We start from the raw sequence: 7,500 nt of genomic DNA on the forward strand, positions 1-7,500 counted from the left end.
CTGTGAGATAATTCACATCAGTCGTGTGAAGGGGTGATCCTGGCAAAACCGAGCCAAGCTACCCAACACCAGTGCTTTTATACCTCCCCCAAACTATCAGAACTATGGGATCATTTGATATTCCAGCAGCATGAGAAGAGAGGGGGGGAAAAAAAATCAGAAAACATTTGGTTAATGGGTTTATCATGTTTATTTGAATAAGGAAGATTGAAACTCCATTTATGCCTAGCATAAATGCTTTAGTGATCTTAATTATTGATGAAAAATCTGCTGCGCTTCTAAATTTAAAGATGGGACAATTTTATGGCAATTTTAATCACCTTCTGCATTAGGAATTTTTCAAGATTTGGGCTTCATGGGGATGGCATGGGTTTTAGCCTCCTAAAGAGAGTTGTCACTTCTCATGTCAGAGGATCTGGAGCTCGGCAGAGGCCGGGGCCGCCTCTCCAGCTGGGTTTCTGAAGGACTGTGGGGTGTGATGTTTGCTCCCAGCAGATCCCAGCAAACCTGGAAGGGAAGTGTGGCCAGGAGGAAGCTCTGGAGGAGCCCCCTGGCCCTCTGGAAGCACCGAGGTGGGTTTGAAACCCCCGATATTTACGTCCGTTCGACCCATGTGCTCGGAGCCCGGTGCCGAAATTTGTTGTCAGGGTTGGGTTTCAGGCTTGCATTTCCTTCCTGAGCATCACGGAATAACCTCTCCCCATCATGTTTGGGGGTCAATTTACAGTTTCCCATAGGAAGTGGAGTCGCTCGGGTAGTTGGCTTAAAAAAAAAAAAAAAAGAAAGAATTATATCCAATATGCTTCTCTAGATCCTTTTGTCCTTTGGATACATTTAGCAGCTTTTGACCAGATAAGGCATATTTGTCCTCAGGATATGAACCAATAATTCAATCCTGAATTGAGATCTATGGCCACCCATTTCTTCCAGCCCACACTAGGAGACTCCGTGATAGTCGGAATTGTTTATGCTCCGGGATTAAAAAAAAAACCCAAAAAACAGAAGGAAAAAAAACTCCTTACGCACCTCAGGAGTAATAATTTACCAGCAGTGCTGATATTTTAAATAAACTCCTGTAATTCCACGTTTGAATCCTGCAGTGGGCTGGAAATGTAAAAGCCAAACCCGAGGCCTTGGAAGCGGTTTTGGTGTCAGGAGCCTCGGCGACCTTTTAATTCACTGGGAATTTTTATTTACGTGGCCTGGACGTTTCTCACGGAGCACGGCTGAGCGAGGAGGCTTTTATTACTGTACACATTTAAAGGATCTGCTGGCATTTGGGGGCTGCTCCTCCAGCACAGCACCTCACGTGTTAAAGAACAAACCCCACCGTAAATTGCAGCGCAAGTCAGTAAAAAAAAAAAGATGCCACAGAAAAAGTGTCCCTGGGAAATTAGATTGACCCAAAGAAAAGCAAATAAAAGAAAGGAAAAGGCCCATATTTTCTTTGCGGTGTTGCTGAAAAGGATGGGAGTATCATTTTCATAGTGGAATAATGTTTTCTGGGAAAACACAAAAGCAGATGTTCCTCATTAGGAACACCCATTGTCTACATATCACAACTATGAACAGATAAATCTCTCCTATTTCACCCATACATTCCAAGGGCTGTAAATGATTACAGGATGCCGCTGGAACTGCTAAACCAAAACCACACTCCGGGGCTATAGAACCGTTCCCTCCGTGCCACCAGCAGATATATTTCACTGGGGAAGGATGGAAATTCCTGCTCGGAGCCAACCCCTGGACTTGTCGCTGCCTTTTCCCGGGGGGGTGTCCCCGAGGGAGGCCCGGGGGTCCCGCTGGGTGCCGGGGGTGGGCCGGGGGAGCGCCGTGCCCGGGCTGGGAGCGCTGGCGGAGCGTGGCCAGCTCCTGCTCGGCAGAGGGTTTCCAGATGGTGCCATCACAGCCCTACTGCTCGCTGGCATCTCCGTGGGCAGTAAATACCCCCCCTCCTCTTCCTCCCCGATAAACCTGGCATTATTCTATAGAGTTTGGGAGACTTATCATTCCAAGTGTGTCCTACTTTCCTGTATGGGAGCCAGACATCTGCTTATCCCATTTCTTTCGTACGGAGTTTGGAATAGCTGTAGTTTGGGGGGGAATAAAAAGTTTTGTCATATTTAACAGCTGTTACAAAATTTCAATCCTGTAGGCTCTTAAAATACCTTTCGGCTGACCTCAGATTTGGGAGATAATTGACATTGCTGGTAGCCACCCCCCTCCCCTTAACCTTTCCCTGGCTGTAATTTCAGATTATTTTCCCTGAACGACTTGGCTGTTCACACTGTTTGGGAATTTATTTTTTTTTTTGGGTAATTTTTTCAATTTTTTTTTTTTTTTTTGACTGCCGGCTCGCCGGTGCAGCGCTTTAATTCCTCCCTACTCCAAGTCTACTCCAAGTTTACACCTTTGGCGGGGTGATGGTGGCTGGAGGGTGAGGGTTTTTTTTTTTTCGTCAGCAGCGTTTCCTTTCACTTCCCGTCACAAAGGTGAGAGCCGCTGACCTTTGCTGGCAGTCCCGGCCGCTGAATTATTCATGTGATTGACTTTTTGTCAGTGCACACAGTTGTGCTCTGGGACATTTTATTCATTTACCTCATTTAAAGCGCCTTTCTGCACCTGTTCAAGTATTAATATCATGTAATTTGGGCCTAATGCCGATTTTGCTGAACACTCATTATATTTTTTATTAGCTATATTTCCAAACGATTATGTATGATTATTACCAAGCCTTACAAACAGCAATGGGTTATTCCCTAGACCTTTACATCTTCTTGTCAGGTTGTTTTCAGAAGCAAGGAGGATAAACATTTGACCAGTCCCAATGTTTTTATTCCTACTCCATATCCAACCAGAGAACTTAAAGCTTTTTCCCTTATGGCTTTGCGAAAGCATGATTAAATCCAACTCTGCAGAAGCTGTACAAATGCCAGCATTTATAAGGTCAACGCTTTTGTTAAAAATGCTATGTAAATGAGGATCTGCAAAAAGGGACATTAAATAAAATTAAATTCATTGTCTTCTTTAATGTCATTTACATTTTGGCTAAGCCCTGGCCTGTCAAGGAGGATTTTTTAAATAATTTTAATTACACATCATTTAGGGATCCAAGGTTTTCTATTCAGTAGCATTTGGATAACCTGCAAAATGGTGACTGTTTATTAACTTCTTAAATGACAACTTGTCATTTCATCTGCATAATGCAATGAAAACAGAGCAGTCTGGTGTCATTTTTTTTTTTTTTTTTAATTCTTATTTTTGCTTTAAGATGTGCCCCAAACTGCTGGAAGAACAGACCTTAAAATAGCTCAGCTGCTCTTTTGCTTTCAGCGTCCTATTGGCACTACTAAGTTCAGAGTATATTAAAAAATTACGACTTTCCTGGGTAACCAGTTCTGGAAAAAAATTGCCATCAGGAACCCGACATTGATTTTTTTTCCCTCCTTAAGAAGGTGGTTTATTGTAGATTAATGGGTTTAGCTGCGAGGGATCTGTTTGCAGACAAGGGTGGCTGGATTGGGGTTTGAGGCGGGCAGGTACCAACACCTCTCACCTGTTCAAACGAGGACACGGCACCCGCCGGGCCTTCAAACGTACATCAAATCGGAGCAAAAAATGCCAAATCAAAGTCGTGCCTGTAATTCAGCCCCTCCGAGCTCCCCCACATCCCAGAACCAGGACTTTGGACCTGCTTCCCTTTTCTCCCTTTTTTGCTTTCTTTCCCTGGGGTCATCCGAGTCACGGCATGTACGTGGCTCCTTCGGAATCCCTGCTCCTGACCGGAGCTCATCCCTCAGCCCAGGAAATTGTGGGAATACCCGGGATGTGCTGGGGAGCTGCTCCCAGAGCAATCCCCGACGTGCCGGGTGAGACCCCTGCACCTCTTCCCCCTCCTGCCTAATTCTTGATTATTTGAAGGCCAAAGCGTTGCACGGCTCTAGGAGGAGGGAATAATAAAATCCCGTGCCTTTTGTGGGAGAGGAAAAGGCGGGGGGGAAGGGATTTAAGCAAAGCTGTCAAAAACTATACTCCAGGAGGGACCCTGATACAAACCATCCCGGGCTTCTGCTGCAGCCTTATCAGGTGAAAAGCAAAGATACTGCCAGAGCCTGTAATTTTGTTAGGATGCCTTTGATGAATTGGATTAGGTTATGGAAAAATCTTTCAAACTCAGAGTTCTGGTACGTGAGCTTCCAGGAAGTAAATAATTACTCTCAGACAGCAGATAATTAAAAAAAACAACCTGTGAAACGCCAAGTGGTAGAAATGGGTTTAATAAGGCTCCGTTGCTAACACGGAGAAGAGATTTCGGGGGGCCGGGGGTAGGAGCAGCCCCGGTGTTGGGTTACTCGCAGGGCTGAGGAGGGAGCGCTTTGCCGGCCTTGGAGGAGGTGGAAATTCCAGGCTGGGAGGATGGAAATTGTCACCGGGGATGCCAGGGGGTGATTGACACGCGGGGCGAGGGGAAAGGGGATGCAGGAGCTCAACCTGCGCTTGGCAGCCCCGGCGGAGCTGAGCAAAATGAGAGCCATTCACTCGGGTCCTGCTGCCAAGGCCAGCAGCTCGGCCGGGTTGTTTATCTTAACAGCAAATCTCGCAAAATTGTGGTTGTGGTCAAACCTGTACAACACAACCTTATGCTGGCATTATTAATGCCCTGTTAAAATAAAGATGTAACTGGGGGAGGAAAAAAAAAAAAAAAAGCTGGAGCTGGGGAATTTTACAGGCTGAGGGGCACTCTGGGCTTTACGAGATGTGAGTTTGCTGTTAACTGTTTTGGTTCTTTAATGTTTTAAGCCGAGGAAAACTTGCTGGTTCCTCGGTGTATCAGCTGAGCTCTAACAGAACGTAGCTGGCTCCGTTCTAGGCTTTATTTTGATGTTGAACAAACTCTCCTTATTTCTCCAAGGTGGAAAACATCCAGAGCGCAAACAGCATTTGTTCAGGAGAGAGGGAAGGTGTTTGTTCCGCAGGGTTTGGAGAATTCCAGGTGGTGGGGCTGGAGGCAAATTAAAAAAAAAACAAACAAAAAACAAAAAAAAACTCCCAAAAAAACCCCTAATAAATAACAACAATAATAACAATTAAAAAAAATCCTGCCATACTTTGAGCAAAATAAAAAGTTTCCCAGATGGCAAAGACGACACGAAGCCCACAGTACCAGGGCCACGGGGAGCAAACTGCAGCATCCGCGCGGGGACAGCGCCGTGTTTTCCCAATAATTCACTAGGAAATGAGTTTAACATGTGTGGAAAGGAAGGGGCTTACATTTGTGTTGTTGTAAGACATGTAGCATGGGCCCAGCTAGCGGAAGGAGTCGGCTCCAGCTTGTCTCTCGTGAAAGACGAAACACGGTTACACATCTGGTGAGAAAGAGCAGTTCATTTGCCCAGACAGCTCGCCCTGCAGCCGCTGAAAGGAGCTATTTTGACAGAAACAAAGCCATGGGGGCTGGGGCGAGCGATTAGCGGGATCCTGCTCGCTCCAAACTCCTTGGCCTTAATGATAAAGAAATAGGAAAGGAAATAAAGAAACCTGGCCTAAGCCTCCAGCGGTGTTTAAGGAGGCTTGGGAAAGTAGCAATACAAACAAGGGTTTCCATGTCAAATTCCCGCTGCACTTGGTAAAAGTTTCTGAGGAGGTAAAGGCTGGAAGAACAGCAGAACAAAAATTAGCCTGGAAGCTGAAGGAGTTATTAAAAAAGCAAAGGTCCAGCCTCACTTCTGGGATAAGCTCATTTTCCTGAGACATGTGCAGGAGGAGAAGTTAATTTGACAGCACGGAGGGTGTGGTGCTCTCATTTAAAAGGTGAATTCACCACTGAAAATCTTCACCACACACTTGGTTTGCTCCCTGGCCCCGTGGCTGCACAGAACCTTCAGTTTAGTTATAAAGCAAACAACGAGCCCTATCAAAAACCCCAATCTGGACAAAAAAAAAAAAAATCCCGATCCTCTCGTTGAAGTGAGGTTATTAATGCACAAAGGAGAGATACGAGTGCCCTTTCTTTTGAATAACAACCAATAAAATTGAATTGGTCTTGGTATTGTGTGGATTGTCAGGAATGCTCTTTACCAATCCAAATTTGATTAGGATTTCCTCTTTATGTTTGTGCAGCTCTTCTGTGCTTCACGAGATGCTGGTGGGCAGCGAGCTGCCTGTGCTAATCCAAACAGGCTTATTAAGGGATCCATCAGGGGGACCGCAGCCGAGCTGTCCTGTTGGAAACAAACTGTTCAGTAGCTGGAGGTACAAAGAGATTTAGGGAGTGATCCCAGAGCTCTGCTCCAGCCTCCCACTGCTTCCCGGGGTGGTCATGGCTGGAGGTCTGTTGGTCACTGGGCTGCACAGGGATGAGGGAAAGTCAGTGATAGGAAAAAAGCACCACCAAAACTTTGATTCTTTCCACTGGAGGTTGATTTCGGACCTGGGAAGATGTCCTGGCTTGGGTAGTGCCTGCTCTCTGTGAACTATGCCATCAATACTTCTTGAGATTACTTTTCTCTCTCTTTGTTTTATTCTATCATCCTGAATAACTCTGGGTTTGGTGTGGGAGTTTCCTGCTTCCACTACTTCCAGAAATCCAAGGACAGTTTTACCTTCTTTGATTTGTAGCCGCCTTGAGTTTTTCTCTGGGTTTTGTTCCTACATTCTCATCCTCTGTGTATCCAGGTGCTGGAACAGATCCATCTTTTCTTTAGCAGCATTAACTCCTGGAGTTTCCTTCAGCACCCGCCTTTTAGTGACTGACTGCTGTAATTTTATCTGTGTCTGTTTTCCAAACCACAGAACTTGGAAATAATGGAGTTTCAGATGTAAAAACCAGAATGATTATAAATAATTAGAAGTTAGATTGAGCTACAGTATAAAACGAAACTAATTGTGCTCTGTGCAGTTGTTTGGTTTGGGGTTTTCTTTTCTTTTCCTTTTTTTTTTTTTTTTTTCCTTTTGGTTTAATAAATTAAACTACAAATTTTCTTAATTGCCAAACAAAATGTTAGGCCAGCTTTAACCAGTCCTGACAGTAAAACACAACATAAACCTGCTGAGAGTTATATGTGGTATTTAATAAGAGACAGAGTAATGCAAGGGTTTTTATGGTTAAGTATGAATTCACACCCACAGCATTTGTTTCGCATTAGAAAAGGTTTGTAAATCAGATCAATATGCTTGGATATTGTGGTCCCTTAGTGGGATCTCTTATGTCATTTCTTTCATGATATTTGGTTATTGGAAATGCTGCCAAAGTGAGCTCCCTCCATCTATTTCCATTTTCTGAATGAAGCAATTTGTCCTTTGACATGAGAAAGATTGGGTTAGGAAACAAGTGGGGGATTGGATTGGACATGGTGCTACTCCCAACAATTGGAGGTCACTGGGCACTGATGTGGACAGTGGACAAAAGTCATCTGTTACCTCCGGGATACAGTGTGTGCACTGGGCCTTGGCTCCGGCGGGCCCCAGGGAAAGGTGGGATGGATTTGGGAAAATGCTTTT

This window comes from Sylvia atricapilla, chromosome 8 (assembly GCF_009819655.1).
Source record: "Sylvia atricapilla isolate bSylAtr1 chromosome 8, bSylAtr1.pri, whole genome shotgun sequence".
Classification (NCBI taxonomy): Eukaryota; Metazoa; Chordata; class Aves; order Passeriformes; family Sylviidae; genus Sylvia; species Sylvia atricapilla.